The following is a 12,663-nucleotide window of genomic DNA, read 5'->3' on the forward strand; positions in this document are numbered from 1 at the left end:
GTATATCGTATAAAGGTATACAACTCGATTATCGAGAAAAGGATAATAAAACGAATCTGTACTTTGGGATCGTTATAATGATATAGCATAGCAATTAATGGGACATCAAGAACTTTAACGAAATCTAAGCACTGAGATACGACACCGTCATTAGATTAGAGAACCGTAAGGTTCAAACGTGTCCTTCTTAGATAAACACTCATTCTCTCGTTCTCTCATTCTTTTCTAACTCTTTATTTCTATACATTTTAATATTTGATATTTTGTATTAGTGTACTTGTATCCTATTTCAAAGCAAAGTGGTTGCGATTGTTCTAACCCTTTAAAAAGTTTTACCTCACGAAAGGAGGACCTCTTTTCTTAACGTGTAGTATACTTAAACTGACATCTACACATCTACACATATACACGGTGGTCGAGAGAAACGAAATAGGAAAGAAAATTTCAAACTCGGTTTGCACACTTAGCAAGAGGCAACAACAACAACGAAAAAAGAACAAGGGGGGAGGGGCGGCAGGGTGATGGGGTGGTAGGAGAGGGGGGAAATATTCTACCTTCGTCGGTAATTACGTTCGGCTTCGATGAAAAGTAATTTCGCGATCCGTTCCATCCTGACCTTTCTTCAACTTTGTTGGTAGGCCATGCGTCGCTCGATACCAATCATTTTTATAACGATGGGACTCTGGAAGATAGATTGCATGAAAGTAAATCGATGGTTGGGGTATTCTAGCACGCGACGATGTTTAAATCGTTAATATCGTTCTCGAGCCGCTAGGTGTCGCCACCAGTACCATCCACGATGATCCTGTAGAATCCTTAAACCTGACGAGGTACTCCTATTGATCGTTATCCTTCAACAGTTTCAATTGTCAAATGAATATTTTCTCAACGAACACGATATTATCGATGATCAGTAGTGTTAATGAATATCCTGAAAAATCCTTAAACTTGACGATACTTTTCCCCACCCTCGTCCCTCCCTGCCACGATTGGTTGTTATCTTTCAATACTTGAAATTGTCAAACTAATCGTTTTTGAACTAGAACGATATTATTGATGACATGTATGGTAATCGTTTTGATATTCTGACTCATTATATAAATAATGATAATAATGTTGAGTAAATGAGATCATCCAAATTTTAATGCCTTTTACTTTTCAAATGTGATCCTAATAGCTTTAGATAGCACTAAACTATTTTAACATTAAAGATAGGGAAGGGGGAGGAGTCTACGAATCATCAAACGTCAGTTGCTGCTACTAATTAGAATTCCCGAACGTTGAAATGAGTATTGAGCAATAGAAAACTAAATATCTTTAGTTTCTATCGTTGCTATAGTATATCGAGTTATATATATATGTAGATTTTGTGAAGTTTGTTCTAAATATTTCTATCTATATTGATAGAAATAGAGATTATTTCTCGTTGAAGTTTGTAAAATCTGTGGATTAATAGAAATTTCGTAAATAACTTGGCTCGTTGGTCTAGGGGTATGATTCTCGCTTCGGGTGCGAGAGGTCCCGGGTTCAAATCCCGGACGAGCCCGACAAATTCTATTTTTTTTTTTATTCTTTGAACAATAACGAGATCATTAGTTTCAATCATGACATTACGATATAGTTCTTTAACGTTGCGAGACCAAATGACGTTTTTAAGTGTCAAATTGTCGCGAATAAAACGTCCATTGGCGACGTGTAATTTTTTTTTCGGGGGTTGGGGGGAGGGGTAGGTAACAAAGTAAACGACATAACCGTCATAATTATTTCTAATAAAATCATAATAACGAAACTTTCGAGATAAGGGTGCAACATTTGTCTCATGCGTGTACTATTTATAATATAATATAACCAAAAACAAATTCCAACTTGCTATCGTAAACAAATAACGTGGACTCTAAAAAAAAAAAAAATATCAAATTCCTAATTAGACGATTTTTTGTTTCTTTTTTTTTATGACATTCCTCATTTTACCTCTGCAATCGTGTGATTTTATCTCGTTCTATTTTCTCTTACGGTTCTTAATCATTAATATATTATAATGAAGGGTCGTCGATAAAAAAGAAAAAAAAGAAAAAAAAAAAAAACAACAAAAAAAAAAAATACATAGTACTCTAAACTTTCCATTTGATCGATCTAATTGGTGAGAGGAGAGTTATCGTTATAGCCGAAAAAAAAATAAGAAAAAGAAGACGAAGAACAAGAAGAAGAAGAAGAAGTAGAAAAAAAGATAAAGAAAACATCTTACGAAATGTCGTAAGATGACATAACTAGTGCTCTAAACGTTAGATGTAATTAATGTAAGAATAATATCTTGTTTTCACACGGTTGTGACGCCAATCTTTTTCTTCGCAACCTTCTTCTTTCTAACATACGTAATATTACACGAATATTATATCTCGTTAATATCTCGATGAGCCAGAGCCCTTCCTGATGAGCCTCGAGCGAGGATCAACCTTCGAGTGGAAGACCAACTTTCTCTAATTCGTATCTCTCTCTCTCTCTCTCTCTCTCTCTCTCTTGTTTTTCATCCTTTCTTTTTCTCTTTTACCTTAACCTTCATCTCCTTTTGTATAACTCGTTTCTTCATGTTTCGTATGAAACTTTTCTTTTCTTTATTTTTCTTTTTCATTTTCTCACCCGATATTGTATAATACTTATTATAATTATGATACAATACGTGTATATATATTATTATATATAATTCGTTAGAATTTAAACAAATATAGTTTCGATATTGTAAATAATTGGAATACTACGAACATATTTTGTGAATTTGAACATTTTTTTCCCTTTGTTTTTTTGTTTATTATATTCTACATAATTTTATTACAAATAAGTCGGATATAATAATTAATGGAATTAATATAATTCGTTATATTCATTTTTATTAAACTTATTTATTTGTTTTTGTATCATACGTAACGATATCATATGTCATTATTTATTTGAATACGTTGTTGTTTTATTTTTCGTTGAACTATAATATATATGTTTAAAAAAATTTGTTAATCAATATCTTACATAATTATATCATCGATCATATATGTAAGAATTTGAATGACTCGTCTCATCATTCCTTTATTAAATGTTTCGTTTATTTTCTTCTGTCGACATCGTGTAGTATAATTACGAATTTGAGTAACTCGTTTCTTCATAATTTTTATTGAACGTCTTTTTTTTTTCCCTTCCCTTCTTTTTTCTCCCTTTCTCTCTCTCTCTTTTTTTCTCTTCCTTTCCATCGATATCATACATAATTACTAAATCACTTGTAATAGGAAATCTTACGACGAAAAAAAAAAAAAAAAATCAAGATGAAATATTTTTATAATGGTAGAAAAGAAAAGAAAAAAAAAGAAAAAAAAAAAAGATAGAGAAAAAGGAGAAGGAAAGAAAAAAAAATATATAATGACGTAAGATACTCGAGTTTTTGAGATACTCGTGTGATCGAGAATGATCGATTGTAGGTAGGTAACCCGTTAAACGATGACGCGAGTTCTGAAATCATCGAAAATTCTTCGTTGTTGCTTTTGAGTTGTTCAGGTTTTAATCGAGCGCGTCAGATGTCCACGAGATAATCAAAACGAGCGTTGCTTGTATATCGGTACGCGTGTATTACGTATTAGCACGTGCTTGTGTCGTTTACGTATGAAAAGATAAAAAGTAAGAGAGAGAGAGAGACAGAGAGAGAGAAAGAAATAGAAATAGAAATCCTTCCTCTCGAAGGTTAGCTAAGTTAAAGATGAACTCGTAGAAAGAAAGAGAGAGAAAGAGAGAACTAACCAAAAACTCGTTTCGAATCAAATCTGTCGTTTCTCGATTGCCGCAAGGTTAACGCAAAAATTATAAATGTCAAATAAATCGATATAACGAATAAAAATCCGATAGTCCGATAAGACGAGCATTTACGAGTTCTCCGTTAGTTAAACGTAAGACCGATTTCTACATTACAATTCGATTAAACGCATTGTCGAAATTTCGATTTCTCTCGCGTGTTTACGATGATACCGAAAAAAAAAAATAAGATACAAAAAAAATATCGTTAGATAATAATAGAATACGATTATCGTTAAATTCAATTCGTTATTTAAATTTAACTCGAGAATATTTTCGAATAATCTCTTATATATTTACTCGCTCGTATTCTTCTTCTTCTTTTTTATTTTTTGATTTTTATTTCCCTTACAATCTTTAATCGGAAGATTTGGAAATTTACTATTATACGGAATCGATAAATTAAGATTAAACGATCGACTCGAGCTCATTTCGGGTTCGATTTCGAATCGAGGAAAGATATTTGGGTGTCCACACAATCACGGTTTAATTCGGGGCAAAAGTTTCGAAATTATTTTCAACGCGAAACGTATTAAACACTTGTAAAACAAGAAGGAAAAGAGAGAGAGAGAGAGAGAGAAAAAAACAAAATCATAAAATAAAAAGTCCGCGTATTTATCATTGCAAGTGTCGCGTCAGCGTCATTCTCAACTTCAACCTCGTCCTCATCCTCGTCGTAAAAAGTGAACGTTCTTAAGAAATTATACATGTATATATTATATTATATATGTGTGTGTTAAGTTTATCCTTTACGCGTGTCCCTCACGTGTGACGAGCAATCTCATCATTTATTAGTAAATCCGAACGTGGTATTATCATCTCTCATAGGTAAATGAGAAAAATCAGACGGTAAAAGTGACGCGTTTTCAATAATTCTTTCTTTCTTTTATACGAAGAAGAAGAAGAAGAAGAAGAAGAAGAAAAATAAAAAGAAAAAGAAGAAGAAGAAGAAGAAGAAGAGGAACGATGAAGAAGAACGATGAAGTAATACGTAATTAATAAAGGCACCGTTTTATTCTGATTTTTTATCGCGTATCTGAGCGAGGCCACGCCGAGAGTAATTATATCTCCTCTCCTCCTCCCCTTCCCCCCTCATCCCACCCCACCCCCCCACTTCTCCAAACGTTATTTGTAATCTTACGCATCACGGATACACAGACGCGAGAGACAGGGTCGGCCGTAAAATTCTCAACGTGCAATTAGGGCCAAGTCGTTAATTTAGTTTTCTTCTTTCTCTCTCTCTCTCTCTCTTATTTTCTTTCTTTCTCTTTCTTTCTTTAGTGTCTATACTTTCGTTCGTGGTCCCATGGTATTATCGTTTTACGTCCTCGTCCTTAGTATCCCATCAAACATCACATTCATAAGGACCAATACTTTGATTGAAAATTTAAAGGACAACATTTGAATCGAATATCTTGGAATTTTGTGTCCATATTCTTTATTTTGTTTCTCTTAACAATCGTTTATATTTTGTTCTTAGCGTTTATTTTAAACATTTATGAGAATCAATTGTAAGATTTCGTCAAAGTGTATGAAAAGGTGTTCGATATTTTAGGGGATAGAAATTTTCTTGTTCTTTTTTATTTTTATCGTTTGTATAAGTCTCATTTGTATTATTAGTATTCTTATTATTAATAAAGATCAACAATATTTACTCAGATCAGATAGAAAGTTTACTTAAATTTACTTAAGTTTATTTAAATATACAATAAGATCAAAATAACGTTCAAAAAAATGTTCTAACCCGTCTAAATTTCCTAAGACACCTATTTTAATAATTTTATTTTCTGGACAAGATAAAAACCAATTAATTTATTATTATTACTTTTATTATTATTAATTTATTATTATTACCTATTAATTTATACATTTGAACATTTAGAAATATATACCAATGATATATTATTTTCCTTCTCTTCTAATAAATCGTTTTACCGTCTCGTTTTTTAATATCTTGATCATTTACGAGAGGATCAATCATTTGACTTAAAAGTTTATAATGAAAATATTGAAAGGACAACGCGTATATATGAACTGAATAATATGTTGGAATTTAATATGGAATATTCTTCTTCCTGGTAATCGTTCGGTGGTTGGACATGATGTAATCATTCGTAAGAGGATGCATTTGATGTATTCATATATAGAGAATATGCATATAACGTATATATATGTATATATACATATATATACATATGTATCACATATGATATATACGTAAGAGAGTTAGAGTTAGTGCCTTGTGGTCAGTCGCTCGTTTCGCGGCCACCTCTTTCAATTACTCGGGTCAGACTTTGAGGTCGAGATCTTGTTTGTGCATTACACATCCTATATGAATTAATAATAGACAGATATCATTTGCCGAATCATCATCGAGACCTTGATACAAAACCACCTTCTCTTTCCTATAAGACCAAAAAATTCATATTTTCGTGTATAACTCCGATGATGATGTTATTACATATACATTACATACATACATACATATACACATACGTACGATTACAGAAAAAAAAATAAGAAGTATTCTTCAGAGAGCCTTTAGTGTTTCTTGTTTGATCATTTAAAAATCAGAAAAATTCAATTCCCCATTGCCCGTCATTTTGACTAATCCTATATTTTTTTGTTTCTTTTTTTTTGTTTCGGTGTTCGTTGCAAAGTGACGTATTACAAACTTTCGTATAACGTTAGTGTAAGTTCGAAGAATATGGTCGATCGTTCAAAGTAGGGGAAGATCGTTAAGATAGGAGAAGAGAAAAGGATGAGCGCCCATCAACGAGTTACTCTTCTCTCTGGACTTTATGTTACTTTCACCTTGTTCACCCGTGCTCACCTGTCTGTCAGCCATCCTTCGACCATATTATGTTAAGAGAGATATCCACGTTGATAGTGTACGTGTCTTTCTCTCTCTCTCTCTCTCTCTATCTCTTTATATGTGCATATACACATTTGTACTTGTATGTGTATATGTATTTCGCGTAAGTGTAGTAAGAATGTTATGTACGTATGTATACATACATTTATGAAATTTCCGTGATCTTTGTACGTACATTGGAAAATGACGAATTGCTGTTAAAAAACATGTCGTGTATTAGGAATCTAAGAAAAGATAAAGATAAATAAAGATAGGCAGAAAACCGTTTTGATTTTAAACGCGAAGAATAAACGACCGTTCTCGTCCTCATTCTTGAAGAAATTTACGAAGAATGAGAATAAAAATAAGAAGAAGAAGAAGAAAAAGAAGAGGAAGAGGAAGAAGTAGTAGAAGAAGAAGAAGAAGAAGGGAAAGAAGTGGGAGGGATAATTTGACGATAATAGGACGAACGTTCGTGGGTAATCCAGTACCCGGAGGACATCCAGAAGTTTCTCCAGCTTCATATCCAAAGAGGTGCGTGGATGAGGTAATGTGGGAGAGGTCGACTTAGGTCGAGTGAGGTCGCGTGCGAGCCACGCATCCAGGAACACAGGATATACTCTTAGAGTCTCGATTAGAGGATGCATGATCTTGCTGGTAGTAGTAGTAGTAGCAGTAATAGTAGTAGTACAACATCTTCGATCGAATCTACTCTCTACGAGGTTTTTATTTTTTTTTTTCTAAACAATTTTGTTGGTTTTTTAATTTCCATTTTTCTGACTCGATTGAAAACGCGTTTCGAAAATAAATTTATATTTCTTTGACGTTTGTTTGTTATTATTTTATTCCTGTTTTTGTGATTTTTTGCTATGTTGTATTATTATAATTATTGAGATAAAATTATGATTTAATTATTAAATGTATTAGGGGTGAGTTAATTTTGGTGATAATAAGAGTAACAGGATTAACGTTATTTATTAATAGTTGTATTTATAAATAATTGTATATATATACATGTAATGGATGAAACATAATACGAGGTTAATATTGATATTAAAATTTTCTATTAATATTTTGATCGTAATCGTTACGTATTATATTTTATTGCTCAACTGTCGTCCTATCGATATTTGTTTTTTTTATTTTTCCAAAATTATTCATAATCGTAGGATTATCTTAAACGGTAGTTTGTATACGTAATTTAATAGATATATGAAAATGTAATATGAATAACCCGTTTCGATATAAAATATTTGAAAACTAGTACGTACACAGAACACTACCATTCATAGATTATTAATATAATAAAAATATAGAAAAAAGAAGAGTGTCAATAACGAGAGACAATTTATGAAACCTACACTTGGTTCAATATTATTTCTATAAAATATCTTATCTGATTAAATAACAATTACTTTTTCCGAACGGGGTATTTAATAGTTAAAACAGATGGATCCCACAAAAGTAAAAGGAATAAAATAAAATAAATATAAAAATGTCAAAAAAAAAAGAAAATATTTAAACTCGAATAAATAAGAAGTAATATTAATATTAGGTGCACGTATGATGGTAAGGAAAACGTTAGGGTTAACCGTTGACCATATGTCAAAGCATACGAGAAAGATGGAAAAATCATCGAATATATATTTAATACATGTGTGTGTGTGTGTGTGTGTAGGTAACATTTACGGAGGACGAGTATGACGATGACGACGATGACGACGATGACTATGACGGCGACCAGTTTCGTGATTTACGCAAAGTAATCTCATTACGGGTCGTGTCGCTCGTTAACGTCTCGTCTTTGCGTTCCCTTCTTGCAACCAAGAAACGAGAAAAAAAAAAAAGTCAAGAAAATATCAGAGAGCAGGCAGGGAGAAAGAATATCCGTGTAACGCGTTATGGCAACGCGTTCCATGGATAGATTCACGCATTCTTTCGATAATGCTTATGCGAATGAATGATACGTATTTATCTCGGTGAAAGATTCCTTTTACACTTTAACGTTTTATACGTTTATCAAATTACAGATAAGAAATAATTAAACGAGGATATACATTTATTTAACATGTATTATTCTCTATTATTATTATTATTTATTATTATTATTATTGTTAATGTATGCAAAATATATACACAATGTATATGCATTATTTATAACACGAGAAACATATTGTATATAATTAAATATAAAATGTAGCTTCTTCTTATAATATCATTTCCGATAATTACGAAAAGTCGGCAAGTTTTTTTGAATAAAGAAAGAGAAATAAATAAAGATAAACAAAAAAAAAAGAAATATACATTTTAAACCAGGGAATGATTTTCGACCCGATAATGGACGTTCGATCGAACACGGTGATAAATAACGTTGTTTAAAGTATCTTCTGCTTAAGATACTGTACGAACGAGAAGATGCTTTTCCCCACTTTTGATTTGTGACGTTATTTGAAACGACGACGTTTCTTCTTCTTCTTCTTCTTCTTCTTCATCATCTTCTTCTTCTTATACGATCCTGCTGCAACACAAGGAGGAGAGGCTCGTATTTTATATACGTGGAAAGTTCTTGTGAAACGTGAAAATTCAGGTGGCGATACTAAAATAAATAAATAAATAAATAAATAAATTTAAAAATGAGAAAATAATTTAACAAATAAGTTAAAATAAGGAGACGGGAAAAAATAAAGAGAGATAGGGAAAGAGAGAAAGAAAAAAAAAAAAAGGAAACGATTACTGTTTAACTGTTGGTCCATCGCATTCAAACGTCGTGTTCCGTACGAGAAAACAAAGTGAAAGGTGTTCGCCTTCTTCCTCCATCTCCTCCACCTCCTCCACCTCCTCCTTCTCCTCTCCACCTCTTCTTCATCTTATTTTTCTTTTTTCTTTTTCTTTTTCTCTCTGTCGTCACTGTGTTCGGGGGGGGAACACACTCCCCCCTCCACACCCCCCCAATCTTTCCGTATTTCTTTTTCTTTCATATTCATTCGTTTTCCACGTCTTATCTTGCAACGATATCTCGCTCGACGATCACCACCATCATCATCATTATCATCATCATCATCATCATCATCATCATTATCATCATCATCATCATCGGTGAAGCCTCCGCGCGATTATATGGCCTATGAATCATGAAACGAGGATGTGGCCACGTTTAAAAGCTCGCGAGAGTTAATTGAAACTTTTATTCGTAATTACGGCACACTTCGACACACATACAAGGAAAACACAAATACGAGAGCACATATCTATGTATGTATGTATGTATTATATGTGTATGTATGTAAGTTAACAAAGTAATGTCTCTTGTATTTTCCTTCAGCTCGAAACATTTTATCCTTCGAATAACTTCCGTGTGTGATTATTAACGAGTATTACTATCAAACTATATATATGTAGTTGTATATATATATATGTATATGTATATGTATGTATGGATAATTCTATTCCCTTTTTTTTCTTATCGATTATCAACAAACAAGACTTTTCTCGAATGTTTTAGGAGTAAGTAACTTAACGTAAAGTTTATAAAAATAAAAAGAAAAAAAAAATCCTCCAATAAAATGAAAGAAAAAAAAAAACACAGAATAGAGAGAGAGAGTGTGTAGTATACATGACATCTAATTAACGTTCCAAACGAGTTACAAGTTATTATACGGATTTCGCACTTTGACCGATCACCATGGTCAAAGGTGAGAGTGAGACTCCTTCGATGTTATATATAGGGTGTTTCTTAATAAATGATTTTCAATCTTAAAAATATATATATATAGACAAAATATTCAATATGCATATTATATTATACAATAATCGATCATTACGTCAGTACGATTATTTTCTAATAAAAATTAATATAATTCACTCGCGTCGTCATTCGTGTAATGATATTTAATTTAGAATTTTCTTATCTTTTTTTTTTTAATATATACGAGTTCGATATTGATGTTCGTATTTGTTCGTATAAATTTAGAAACACACCCTGTATATCGAATGCAATAGCTCGTGGCGAAGGTTTGCCACGAAAGAAAAGAAAATAAAAGAAAAGGAAAGGAAAGAAAGGAAGAAAGAAAGAGAGAGAGAGATAGAAATATGTATAAGGAAAGACGGAAGGAAGGTAGACGCAACCCTCGATGAGGTCTTCATCGGTACCGGGTACGACATTGAGGAATATTCTCTCTTGTGTTCGAAAGGAAAGGTGGGTTCGCCAAGCTAATCGTTTCTATGCTCGTTATTACGAGCAAGCCAAAACTCAGACACACTTTAACCTGCCTTCATCCATGTAAGAGTGAAATAAAAATAAAAAATTAGAGAGAAAGAAAGAGAGGAAGAGAAATTGATAGGGAAAGTAAAACAGAGAGAATGGAAAACGAAATATGGGGGGAAAAAAAAAATATTTAAAGAATGAAATAATATCAACGAGAGAGAGAGAGAGAGAGAAAGGGGAAATGAAAGTGGGAGGAAAAGAGAAAGAACATAAAGGTGAATTTAAGAGAAAGAGAGAAAGAAAATGAAGGAAAGTTGTGGGAGAGGAGGATAAAGAGAGTCTTAAAAAAAGAAAGAGAGAGAGAGAGAGAGAGAGAGAAAACGAAAGTTGGAGGAAAAGAGAAAGAAGGAAAAGGTAAATTAAAGAGAGAAAGAGAAAGAAAATTAGGGGAAGTTGCAGGGAGAGGAGGATAAAGAGAGTCTTAGAAAAAAAAGAAAGAAAGAGAGAGAGAGAGAGAGAACAAAAGTTGGAAAAGAGAAGAAGGAAAGGTAAATTAAAAGAGAGAGAAAGAAAATTAGGGGAAGTTGTAGGGAGAGAAAGATAAAGGGAATCTTAGAGAAAGAGAGGGGGAGAGAGAGAGAGAAAAAAGGGAAGAGAGTCTTCATTAGCATACGCGTATACACATCGTGCTCGTCATTAGCTCACGCGCGATTAATAATGGTGTCTGGGGGGTTAAGAATCGACGCTTAGCTCTTTATAGCACGCGCACGCTCATGCTCAACACAAGACTCATGCTCACGTTCACGCTCACGCAAGAAAGAGAGGGAGCGTTCTCTCGCAAGCTCGTTTCGTTCTGCTAATTAGATCGTTGCGTCTTAACGCGCGTGTAAGCGGTACACCGCTCGCTAATATTTCAATTATGTTAGCGAGAATAGCGTTCTAGAACGGTGATAATTAATAACTCTCTTCAATGGGAAAAGAAAGAAAGAAAGAAGGAAGGAAGGAAAGAAAGAAAGAAAGGGAAAAGGAAGGATTATTCTTGTTTTTTCTTTTTTTTACTCTTACTTGTTTTTTTTTCTTCTTCCTTCTTCTTAGCATCTAGCTAGGTGATTTATAAATAACAACGATTTAGCGCTTTGGTTGATGGAGTTGTTAAAAGGATTATCTCTCGTGTGATATATGTATATTATTTAAGAGTATAATAAGTTTATATTATTCGTTATTAATAGTGGAAATAATATGACGGAATTTATATTTTTTCTTTTTCTGTATTTTTATTTATAATGTTTTAATTGAAAATGGTTTTCTTTTTCTTTTTTCGATAATCGACGAATAAGAATATTTTTCGGTTATTAAAATTAAATTCATTGTTAATATAAAAAATTAGAATATTATGTACAATAAAGTTAATTTTTATTTAATACTTTTCTTATATGTCATAGACAAATTTAGTAAAAATAGATCTGATAGTTCTACTGTTGAATTTAATTTATGTATAGAAATAATATTAGTTTTGCTATAATTAAAAAATTGTTTTTCAATAATTATAATAATAATTTATAAATATGTAAGAATCTGAATTTTTTCTTTTCCTTTGTTATACGTGTAAAAGCAGAAGTTTTTTTCTTGAAGGATATTCAGACGTTGGCCTATTTAACAATTTATTCTTGGTATAAACTTTCTTTACATTTACGTGTTGCGGTTGAATTTTATTGTTCTTCCTGGAAACATCGCATAAGGAATATATATTAACGTTGGAAAATATTTTCACATT

At 32.3% G+C, this 12,663-nt stretch overlaps 1 non-coding gene across 1 annotated transcript; it reads left to right on the top strand.

Annotated features, from left to right (window-relative positions):
• Positions 1-1,474: 1,474 nt before the first annotated feature.
• Trnap-cgg lies at positions 1,475-1,546 on the top strand. Its single transcript has one exon. It is a non-coding gene; the product is annotated as a tRNA-Pro (tRNA).
• Positions 1,547-12,663: the final 11,117 nt, after the last annotated feature.

This window comes from Polistes fuscatus, unplaced genomic scaffold (genome assembly GCF_010416935.1).
Source record: "Polistes fuscatus isolate 324 unplaced genomic scaffold, CU_Pfus_HIC Scaffold7, whole genome shotgun sequence".
Lineage (NCBI taxonomy): Eukaryota > Metazoa > Arthropoda > Insecta > Hymenoptera > Vespidae > Polistes > Polistes fuscatus.